Here is an 11,796-nt window from a genome sequence, read left to right as displayed (position 1 = left end):
TAGTTCTTACACTGTGAAGTGAGCCATTTTTAATCACTTTCATTCTACAGAGGAAGAAACTGAGTCCGAGACGTGTAAAGAGCTTGCCCAACGCCTCACAGCTGGTGGGAGGGATGACTGAGATTTGCATCAGGCAGTGTGCTTGGGAGCTCCCACTTATCACCACTACACCATAGGCTCTTTCGCGTGGATGCAGGCTGACCTTCCAGAATTGCAATCTGGTAACTCGGGTCTATGACATTTCTCTCTGGATTCATCATGCACCCAAGTCAGCCATCATGGCCATGCCATCAGATGTGGCTTTTAAGGATAAGAGTTATGGTAAAGGTCACTGGCTGATGGTTGGGTGTTGAGAAGAGGCTGGTCCATGGACATGTTGACCTTTAATGACCCAAGCAGAGCAAGGACATATCTTACCCAGAGTGGTCACCCTTATGATTGGACCATTCTAGATGCGGTGTCTGTAAGGGCAAATTTTGAAGGAATCAATCCCAGTCCACAAAATGAGAGAACCTTTATAGGGGATGAAATAAAGTTTCATCAGATTTAGTTCTGGGTGACAGGTGGGTGAGCTAGCAAGTTCCAAAAAGACCAGCCCTTTTCTTTGAGTATATGTGCCTGAAATTCCTCCTCGTAAACATCTGCAGCTCACTCACACCTTGGTTATGAACTGCCACCCTCCTCCCCTGAGAGCAGGAAGACAGCACCCAGAGTGGATACCACAGCGGCTCAGCCAGACGACTGTCTGCCAGGAGGCCTGAGGCAGGAGCCAGTCACGTAGACACTGCAGGAATGAACTCAGGAAAGATCATGCACTTGGTCAACCTGAAGTCATACCCTAAAAATACCCTAAAACCTCTTTCTTGGCCTCTTGCAGGTATCACACCACGAATGATGCTGTGACTAATTTTCAGACTTTGGGGACTGCCCTGTGGTTGGGTACCTATCACGAAGGGCCATAGAGGGCTGAGGACAATGTTGCCGAGGCTGCTTCAGCACAATGCCTGTGTGCAGCAGGCACACACAGACGGCAGTTCCTTTCTGAGTCGGTTTGTGCTGGATGCTGACATTTCCCCAGACGATGCCACCCTTTTGGGCATGCATAAGTTCCTAGACTGTCTCACCCTGGGCCATGTTCCTTAAATTAGAAATACAAGGTAAAAATGCGAGGCGTTGTCTCATCCTTCAGGGTGCACGGCTCCTCTCGTGTCCCATCCAGGGTAGCGACGTCCTGCTGGAACAGCCCCTCTTAGACCTCTTCTCTTACAGCCTTGGAAACTCAATTTCAGGATAAGTCGTGGTTTCTTTTATTAATTTTTAGAAAGGTGCTATTTGGATTTCGCACATGGCTGTGAAACTAAAAACAGGATTTATAATGCTGAAGATTGAGGAAGAGTTTTGCAACTCAAACCTCAAAGGAGAAGTATTGGATCCTCAGCTTCCCCCTGACAAGGGAGATTAATGTCATTCCACTACGCTAGTGACTAGCTGGCAGAGGGAATTAAAATAGATCTTTGTCATGCCAGGCAGGAGAAAGAATGTTCGAAGCTCCCAGCGCTGCTCTCTTCTCGGCGTTTTAGGAGCTGACAGGTGAAGGCTGGATGCCGACTGGCAAGGGCGTCCTAGACTCCTGTGGGAAGCAAGCCAGGGCGGAGGTTCAGGCACGGGTCCCCTAAGTAGGGGGCATGGCTGTGACTCTGAGGGGGACTCCTGCTTGGCCCACACTGCCTGAAGGTTCAGCGTGGGGAGGCAGAGGCACATGGAGGCATCGGTCTTGGGCCTTCCCTCACGCACGGCTAGGGCTGCGCTCTGTGGCCCACCCCACCCATCATGCACTCCCCCTGCCCAGTGTCATTTCTCCCCTGGCCTCCCGCTCTGGGGCCTTTCCGTGTAGCGGGGAGTGGGGAGCAGACAGAAGTTTCCAGAGGGCTGGATGTTGGGAGGAATATAATGGGGGCTCAACGTGAATAAGACTAGCTCTATTCTCAGCACTTCATCAGAATTAGGTACATCCTTAAATTCTGCGACAGCCCCATGGCAGACGTGAGAAAGTGCCCTCAGAGCGCTCGCTGTGGGAAGAGAACTTGACATTGAAGTTACTCCCCCTCGAGAGACTCGGTTTGGCCAGCCCGTTCCTGGGAGACGTCACCTGGGCCCCATGACATCCCAGTGGCCTTACCAAAACTTTCCTTCCATCTCTTCAACACCGGAGACAGACCTGTGTCGTGGTCTGAAGGCTCCTTGGCCTCTCCCAGCCTCCCCTTTTCCCTCACAGGTGTTCTCACTAACACATCTCTCACATGTCCAATTCCTCCCCATCTTAGCATCTGCTTCTTGCAGAAGCCGAAATAGCAGAAACTCCAACACCGGGCACCATTGTTATGTTTATTTTACAGATGGGAAAATCAAGGCACAGAGACATTAAATGAATTGCCTCAATTTTGTGGTCAGTACATACGTGGCGGGGCTGGGAGTTGAACCTGCTTCAGCCCCGTGCTGCTCTTATTACCATTTTTCACATGGAGAAGCCGACAAGTTTAGAAATAAATGCACTGTCCCTTGGCTATTGTGGCTCAAATGCCCCAGGATACTAATGGGGCCCAATGAACATCTGGAGTCTCCAGTCTCCCCTGAGGAAGGACAGCATCTCCCAACGCCTTTCTGGAGTGAGGGCAGCTCCCAGGTGCTCAGGGACAAGTCCATGCCTTCTAATGGCATCCTACACATCTGCCAGGCACCAGGCGTCTCCGGCCTGTGATCACATCTCCTCCTGGGCTCCCAGCAGCACTGTCTGTGGTTCACTCCAATGACTGCAGAGTTCCTGAGACCCCAAAACTGCCACAGCCTTGCTGGCTCCCACGCAGATCCAGGGAGTTCTCAGAGGGTCTGAAAACATCTGGGGCAGGTTTGGGGCCAGATACCTCCTGCTTCTTTTTCTCCACACTTTTCACATTGCTGGTCCCAGATACCTTTGCACAGAAGTGGCTTTCTTAACCACATGGCAGTTACCCACAAGAAGACTACATTCTGCTGACCTGGGAACAGCTGTCTGGATTCAGGAGGGCTCAGATGAAACACTCTGCACAGCTGGGAAGTGCTAGACCGAGATTGAAGCCTGGGTCTGCCTCTGCGTACAACAGCCCTGCTCTTCCTTATAACTGAGGAGGAGAAACCTGGAAGAGAGGGAAATCACAGAAGCTAGGACACAAAGTGATGAATGGAGATGGGGACAGTGATGCTTTGGGACGAGGAGAGATAAGGAGACCAGAGAGAGGGGCATCTCTGTGGATGTCAGGCTCCCTCACTAATGGTCCTGCAGGTGGCCATGGGCCAGGAGGGCATTCGGCTTGTCTGGCTGTGTGAGGGCTGTTTGGGGAAGCATCTGTCTGAGAGCTGGGGACTTTGCCTATGTGTCAGCAGGACCTTTCCAAGTCCCCGGGATCCCTGCTCTTTCAAGCAGCCACCAACCTTCTTAGCCTGGTCTCAAAAACCCAGTGACTTGGGGCTTCTCCCAGAAGCTTCCTCGGTTCCCACAGGCCTTTTTTACTTTTTCTTTTTCTTTCTTTCTTTCTTTCTTTTTTTTTTTTGAGATGGAGTTTTACTCTTGTTTCCTGGGCTGGAGTGCAATGGTGTGATCTCAGCTCACTGCAACCTCTGCCTCCCAGATTCAAGTGATTCCCTTGCCTCAGCCTCCCAAGTAACTGGAATTATAGGCATCTGCCATCACATCTGCTAATTTTGTGTTTTCAGTAGAAATGGGACTTCTCCATGTTGGTCAGGCTGGTCTCGAACTCCCAACCTCAGGTGACCTGCTCACCTTGGCCTCCCAAAGTGCTGGGATTACAGGTGTGAGCCACTGCACCCGGCCCTTCTTATTCTTAACATTTCCATGTCATTAAACCTGACTGCCACACCCTCCATGAAACGTGGCCCTTCTCTTGCTCCTAGGAAGCATGTGTGTGCGTGTGTGTGTGCACATATGTGTGTGTCTGTGCACACACACAGACCTTCCACTCCATGGACTGCTGGCCAGCCCCCAGCACAGGAGGAGTGATGGGCCACAATGGTGATGGAGGAGTGAAGCGAGGAGGTGACAAAGACAGAAAGGGGCTCCAGCAGAGGTGATCCCATTTCCCTTCATGCTGAGACTCAGGCATGCAGGCGGTCACCAGGCAGCTGGGGAGACCGACCGTGGTGCTGGCGGTGGAATTAGTGGTGTGCAGAGTGAGGGCAGGGGAGGCTACTGGCAGAGGGTCTGGCTGAAGGACAACAGGGATGGGTGACTCTGAGGGTTGACTGTGTGAAGTGGAGGACGAAGAGGACTTGGGGGCTGCTTTTGCCTGCAGCTTCCCGTGCCTCTGTGATTGCTTCTCCCTCGCCCCGTCCCCAGTTAGCACTGCGCATCTGTGGGATTCTTCCAGTCTTGCCTGGTCCCTAAGCCTCCAACCACAGCACCTGCATTATCTGACCTCCGACGTTCATGACTCTGCCATGCCCTGTGGCACACTGGCCCTCTCTTTTATTCCTTCTTTTCAAATTCATTCACTTTTATCTGACACCTTGTCTGTACTACGCCCTGTGGAGCAGAACAAGCCATGGAGAATTTTAACCTATTTTTTCCTGGTTCTACTTTTTAAAGGTCTAAATTCCTTAGGCAGTGGTAAAGAGGAAGCTGTCCCCTTTCCTCTCCTTCTGGACCATAAACAGATTTCCTGGGCAGGAGGAAGCAGGGGTGGGCAGGGCAGCTACGAATATACAGCCTTGGGTGAGCCACAGAGAGCAAGGCCCTTCTCTGCCTCTGGGGCAGAGCCCTGCAGATGCTGCAGCACCCATAATCATCTGCAGGATCCAGTGGCAACGGGGCCTGTGCCCTGCTCCCTGAGCACGGTCCTAGGAGGGAGCAGACCCCAGAGAGAAAATAGGTCTAGGCGGATAGCCATGTTTCAGAGGCCCACGATGTGGTGTGGCATGGGTCAGCAGAGTGACTCTGGCCTGCGGTGTGGCATGGGGAAGTGAGCGCAGTAGCTGGACCCGAGGGCCAAGGCAGACAGCAGCAGGGGCCGGACCACCGATGTGGCTCGATGGCCGAGGTACAGTGGGGAGACGTCTGGTGAACACCAGCCTGGCAAGCAGAGGATTCAAAGAAGGGTAGTTATCAGCTTACTGCGGGGGCCGAAAGGAGCAGAAAACCCAACAGAAGGTGCTACGAACAAGTGGGAGGCTTTGTGACTCTTGTGCTAGGAAGTCCTGAGCGGGCAATCCCAAGTGGCTGCAGCACCATAACACCGTCGCCTGGCGCCCGGGCACCTTAGGCCTGTTCGCTCTGCCATTTCCTATGGTTGGAATATGTCCTCTCCAAAATCCAGGTGTTGTCAATGTGACGCTATTAAGAGGTAATTGGGCCATGAGGGCTCCTCCCTTGTAAATGGGATTAAGTCTCTTATGAGGCTTCGTGCAGCGTTTGGCTAGCTTGGCTGACCTTCTGCCGTCTGCTGTGTGAGGACATGGTAAGAAGAGCCTCATCAGACCAAATGCTGGTGCCTTGATCTTGGAATTCCCCGTCTCCAGAACTGTGAGAAATAAATTTTTGTTGTTTATAAACATTCTAGTCTGTGGTATTCTGTTATAGCAGCACAAGTAAATTGTCTAAGAAGCTATTCTTTTATTAGGAAAAAATAGCAAATTTTGGTTTTAGATTTAAGAGATAAATTTAATTCAGAAAAAAGATTCATCCTATAAAGATGAGTCATAAGTAGCAAAGAAGTGCGTTTTTCAGACGTGCTTAAACATAGCCCACAAGTACCAATGCACTAACTGTAGCTGCTCCCACAGCCTCGAGCTCTCTCTTACTCAGCCAAATGTCAACACTCTATCAGTGAAAACTTAATCACCGTTTTTCTGGCTGCATTAATTTCACCCCACAAGCCTTTAGTACTTTAGTAATATTTTGCGCCATCTGAATATCAGCAGCTGAATTTACCCAGCACATGCCATGAAACCCAAAGCCATGTATTTCGAAGGGCCCACTCAGGTTCATCACAGAGCAGAACTCTTGCCTCCTCAACTCTGTATCCTTCACATTCTGCTTCAGGGCAAAACTGTGTTTATGAAAAAGCACGTATAACTTTAGGTCCTACTTCAGCCCCAAGATAGGTTCAAATCTGTGTATGCAGCTTAGGTGCTACTGGGGATCCCTGTGTGCATGAGGTCTCAGACAGCAAATCTTCAACTCATTCTGCTCCTGAAGAGGAAAGAGAAGAGTCCATGGGAAGGTTCCTAGACACTAGAATTAAGGCCACCATGCTGATTTCATGCACAAAAGAGGGGAGACAAAGGATGGAGGAGCATGAGCTCACCTCAAGGTGAAAGACAGGCCAGGGACACTGGGTTGCGGGCACCGGCAGATCACAAGGTCAGGAGATCGAGACCAGCCTGGCCAACATGGTGAAACCCTGTCTCTACTAAAATACAAAAAAAAAAAAATTAGCTGGGCATGGTGGCGCATGCCTGTAATCCCAGCTACTCGGGAGGCTGAGGCAGGGGAATCACTTGAACCCGGGAGGCGGAGGTTGCAGTGAGCTGAGATCGTGCCACTGCACTCCAGCCTGGCAACAGAATGAGACTCCTTCTCAAAAAAAAAAAAAGAACGGTTACAAATGGGGCAAGGAAAGCTTCCTGGAAAATCACCAAGAGCAAGGCTGACATTGTGGTGTATCTGGAAAGAACGTAAGCAAGCTGGTCCAGTCGACTCTGGGAGAGGGAGCAGAGGGGCCTTGGGGGAGGGCCCCTTGACTTTGGGGAAGCTAGCTATGTCCTCTGGGGCAACAGACAGAAGAAAAGGGAAGTGAGTCTGTTCAAAGCCCCTCTGTGGGCGACACACTGTGCTAGATGCTCTCACTGTCATCTCTTATTTTCTCTTCAATCCTGAATATAAATAATACCACCCCACTTTTCTGAGTAAGCTACAAGGCCTGAGGTAGTTAAGTAATTTCCAAAGACCAACACTCTGAGTGCAGACGTCTAACCTTCAAGTTCAGGCTCATCAGCATCAGAGACAGGGTCTGAGGAGAGGCCAGTGCAGATCCCTGAAGACAAGAGAGTGGCAAAATGGCCTCAGAGCCCTGCTGGTCTCACTGAAGACAGTAGTCGGGGAGTCTGGACTCCACGATGGCACCTGTAATACTCGGAGGAAGAGGGTGGTCTGGGGCAGGTGTTCCCTTAGACCGGGCTGAAGGGTGATAACCTGGGCTGCTTGCTTCTCTCAAGGTTGCTCTAACACTGTATTTAGGATTTACACCAGGTATTTTCAATTCTTTTTTGCCAGTAAAGGTACAGGAGATTTCAGAGATACTTTCAACTCTTAATTGCTGCAATTACACGCTCCTTAGACTGAGCATTTAAAAAAAAAATGCTTCCTGGTATAAGGTTTGGCACTGTCTTAGCGGTTCATGCCACCACAGGTAGAATACCTGGATGCCCTTATGAAGTAGCCAAACGGAGTAAGATCAGTACTCCAAAGAGTTGGCATGGACATGGATGGCTTATTATTTTCTCCAGCCTACATCTATCTGCCTGTACTTGGAGTACTGATGAATTGACGCAGTGTCGTCTGCTGCCTCTGATCAGTTTGCATTCACGGCCATGATAACCATGTTGTAACCAAAAGTCATTTTCTTGACTCAACAGGTTTCCATGGCATCCGGCTAACAGCCTCTGGGCAGCCCTTTTCAATATTCCATTAAAATGCTAATGAATACGTAGGAAAAGATGAAAATGCTCAATAAAGCCACAGACGAAGACTGAAATAGATTGATTCTCTTGTGAGAATCAAGGAGGAATCTGCATTCCACATGGTAGAGCCATTTTAAAAAAGAAACCACTGTGAGTTTTGCCGCACATGCAGTGCCAGGGAAAGAGGAGCATCTGGGATGACTCTGAGGTTTTTGACCAGCGCAGCTGGAAGAATGAAGCTGTCATTACTGAGACAGCACAGACTGCAGGGGAGCATGCTTTGCGATGAGTGCCAGGAGATGCCGATTATACATCCCAGGGAAGCTGTTAGGGAATTAAATATACACATCTGGACTTCGGGGAAGTCTGAGCTGGAGAAAAAGGCTTGGACCTTGTCAGTGTGTAGAGAGATGGTTTTGCCACTGGCTGAGATTTCCAGAGGAGGAAGGAGAGAGGACAGAAGAGAAGGGAGGGGAGGGGAGAAAAAGAGGGAAGCTAGAAGGGAAGAGAAGAGGATAAGTCTGGAGACTGAGCCTGAAGCCCGTGAGGCATAGAGGTGAGGGAGGCAGGAAGGAACCAGGAAAGAAGACTGCAGAGGAGCTCGCAGTGAGGTGGTTGGAGAACCGTGAGAGTGGCGTCTCCAACGCCGACAAGAAAAGGTGCTTCAAGAAGGAAGGAGCCATCAACTTCGCCTAATTCTGCTCATGGGTCGAGTAATGGGAGGCGTGATTACGGATCATCAGATCCGGCAATGTAGAGAACACTGGTGACTTTGACGAGGGTGTGTCTGGGGGAGGGGTGAGAAGAAAGTTCGAGAATGAGAGACAGGGAACTGGGGAGAACTCTCAATTGCCTCTGCATGGACAGGAGCTGGGGGAGACGTGAATAGAGGAGGCTCCTAGAAATGAGAAGTATTTTGGCCTGCTTGCACGCCAAGTGATAATTACCCAGCAGGGAGGAGAGATCGATAAGGCAGGAGAGAGGGGACAAATGCGGGGGGCGGCGGGGGGAAGGTAGGAGGGGCTGGGGTGTAGCATGCAGGTGGCAGGTTTGGCTTTAGATAAGCACAGGCACGATTCTTCCATGATGCCAGGAGGGACAGCAGGCTGCCCTGGCACAGCTGCAGGGAGATGGGAAGGTGTGGTTGGGGAGGCTGTGGAACTTCTTTTCTGGTTCTATTTCTTCAGTAAAATAATGTTCTTTTTTTTTTGGACCGAGTCTCGCTCTGTTCCCCGGGCTGGAGTGCAGTGGCACAACCTCTGCTCACTGCAACCTCTGCCTCCTGGCTTCAGGTGATTCTCTTACCTCCAGTCTACCAAGTAGCTGGGATTACAGGCCCGCACCACCATGCCCAGCTAATTATTGTATTTTTAGTAGAGACGGGGTTTCACCATGTTGGCCAGGATGGCCTCGATCTCTTGATCTCGTGATCCACCCGCCTCAGTCTCCCAAAGTGCTGGAATTACAGGCATGAGCCACCGTGTCTGGCCTAACAATGTGCTTTCAAAGGGAGACTCATGTAGTAGAGCTGGAAGTGTAAGTGAGCCTTTTAGTATGAGGCTTCCCAGTCTGGCAGCTGGGCGTCCTCCTCCCTAAAGCAAGGGCACCTGGACATGCCCAGAAGTTCTCAGAGCTGGAACTCACGGGCTTCCCTGATAGAGGTTGTCCACAAAGTCACTATGGTCTGAACTTTTAACAAATTTCACTTCCACACAAAGTATAAATAATTTGTGAAATGCAACCCAGAGAGAATTTACTTAAATAAAGTTGCTAATGCTTGATTTCGTCCTTTCTTTTATTTTACAGGTGTGAGCTCCACAGTATGCTGTGTTTGTCAGTAGGGTTTGGATGGATAAAGTCTATTTTTGAGTCCTATGCAATCACTCAAAATCATGTTGGAGTATAACAGATGAGAAAACGATCATACTATAATGCTAATTGAAGAAAGAAGATACAAAGCTGTGTGTATGTTCTGATCTCAAATCTTTTAAAAATAAAAATGTGCTTATGTTATATGTTTAACTCTGAAATTTGTCTTTTCGACTTAAGAATATATTATGGACATAACTTTAGGCTCATATTTATAGAATGGACTCATTCTTTTAAATTATACAATATTTTATTTTATGGCTGAATTGAAGTTTACTGAACCATTTCCTTATTGATGAAATTCAAGTGCCTTTAGGTTTTAAATTGTAAATGGACAATTTATGATCATATAGATTATGGAGTAAAAAGCATCGTTATGATTTATGAATACAATGTGAAATAATTAAATCAAGCTAGTTAACATATTCATCATCTCAAATACTTAACATATTTTGTGGTGAGACCATTTGAAATTTACTCTCTTAGCAATTTTGAAATGTGCAATACTCTGTTATTAACTAGATTCACCACACTGTGTAATAAAACTCCAAAAACGAAAAAAGCAACATATTCCTTCTGTCTAACTGAAATTTTGTACCCTCTGACCATCAGCTCTCTCTTCTCTCCCCATCCCCAAGCATCTGTAACCGCCATTCCACTCTCTGCTCCTATGAGTTTGATTGTTTCAGATTCCACATATAGGTGAGAACAGGCAGTATTTGCCTTTCTGTGCCTTATTTCACTTAGCATCATGTTCTCCAACTCCATCCATGTTGTTGCAGATAGCAGAGTTTCCTTCTTCTCAAAGGCTGAATAGTGTTCTGCATATCTACCACATTTCCCTTCTTCGCTCCTCTGTTGATGGACACTTAGGTTGATACTAAGACTTGGCTATTACGAATAGTGCTGCAGTGAACATGGGGGTGCAGGCATCTCTTGAACAAACAGATTTCATATCTTTTGGGTAAATACCCAGAAGTGGTATTGTTGGATCATATAGTAATTCTATTTTTAGCTTTTGAGACGCCTGTAAACTTTTGTCCATAACGGTTGTATTAATTCATATTTCTACCAACAGTGCACAGCGTTCCCTTTTAGCCACATTCTTGCTGACATTTATTATCTTTTGTCTTTTTGATAAAAGTCATTCTGACAAATGTGAGATGTAGCTCATCGTGATTTTAATTTGCGTTTTCCTAGTAATTAGCAATGTTGAGCATTTTTCCATTTACCTGCTGGCCATTTTTATGTCCTCTTTTGAGAAATGTCTATTCGTAAGTCTTTTTAAAAAAATATCATGGGCATGGAAGAAAATAACCTCAGCGCTAAACCACAGTAATCTCTGGGAGGTTGAATATTGTGTAAATAAAATTTTTTAAATTTAAAATTGTATATTTTTCATATTTTCCATAATGAGTATCTTTCTTTTAGAATCGGAAAAAGATACAAATAATTTAAAACACACACCTTGAAAACCGAACAATCTTACCTAGTATTCAAAGAAATACAAACTAAACGATACGTTTGTTTCTGTCTCAGTAAATAGGAAAATGTGGAGTAAAAGAGCAATTTTCCTGCTGAGCATGTTCTGCGGTTGCCAGCGCTGCTGGGTGTGTCTGGAGGAGCTCTCACTGTTGCCTAACAACGTGCCGTAATAGAACAGAAATAGAAACATCACACCACATATCCCTCAGAAAACGACCTGGCCCTTGGCCCTCCCGTGGATGGAGAGTGTATTGAAGAGAAACCGGATATTTCTAAATTTGCTAAGATCCACTTTTCTCACTTGCTGTCAGATCACACTACTCTTAAGTGGCCCCAAATTTTATTGCCAACTCAGCAAGTTAGGCAAACAATATTACAAGTCATGTTGAATCTGAAGTGGCCCCCCGGGGCCAGTGAGTGCGGTGCAGGTGGGGAAAAAATTAGCTGCGGAGATGGGATGAACTGCTCCAATTTTGAAGGCACAAATGGGCATCATCTTGGGCCCAGGCACTACCCAAGGTGGACCTCTCAGTCAGGCTGCTGTGCTCCCAGGTGTAGTTATCGGACTTTGTGGCCAGAGGTGAACTCTCTCCCTGGATGCTCAGGGACAGCATCTCAGAGAGAGGTGAACAGAAAGACCGTGAGACCCTGTCCACACTCTAGGTGCAGTGGATTACAAGGGTTGATAGTTCTTCTTAGTAACTGAAAGCA

The sequence above is a fragment of the Aotus nancymaae genome, unplaced genomic scaffold, assembly GCF_030222135.1.
Source record: "Aotus nancymaae isolate 86718 unplaced genomic scaffold, 86718_ANA_hifiasm-v0.15.2.pri h1tg000038l, whole genome shotgun sequence".
Lineage (NCBI taxonomy): Eukaryota > Metazoa > Chordata > Mammalia > Primates > Aotidae > Aotus > Aotus nancymaae.
This window is presented reverse-complemented; position numbering follows the sequence as displayed.